The following is a 346-nucleotide window of genomic DNA, read 5'->3' as shown; positions in this document are numbered from 1 at the left end:
TGACTTCAGGATCAGGGCTAAGTGGTTGCCCAGAAGACGACTAGCTTGGAGGAGAAGGGTCTGGAAGCTCAAATATCCTGCGAATGGACAGAGATTTAGAGACTCGAAGCCTTCGACGAAATAGAGGGGGATGTAGCTTCACACAATGTAGAGGACAAGTGGACGTTTCTACAGGAAAACCTGCCGAGGGCCACTGACCAGATCTGTGGTTGGTGAAAAGTCCCCTCTCGACCCAAAATAACGTGGTGACAGGGCTATTAGACAAAAGAAACAGGCTTGGAAGGACTGGAAGAACGGTGGGAGCAGGGAATTGTATCAGATTGCCAGAAGGGAAGCTAAGCGACAG

The sequence above is a fragment of the Octopus bimaculoides genome, chromosome 3 (genome assembly GCF_001194135.2).
Source record: "Octopus bimaculoides isolate UCB-OBI-ISO-001 chromosome 3, ASM119413v2, whole genome shotgun sequence".
In the NCBI taxonomy this organism is placed as follows: domain Eukaryota; kingdom Metazoa; phylum Mollusca; class Cephalopoda; order Octopoda; family Octopodidae; genus Octopus; species Octopus bimaculoides.
Note: the sequence above shows the minus strand (reverse complement) of the source record.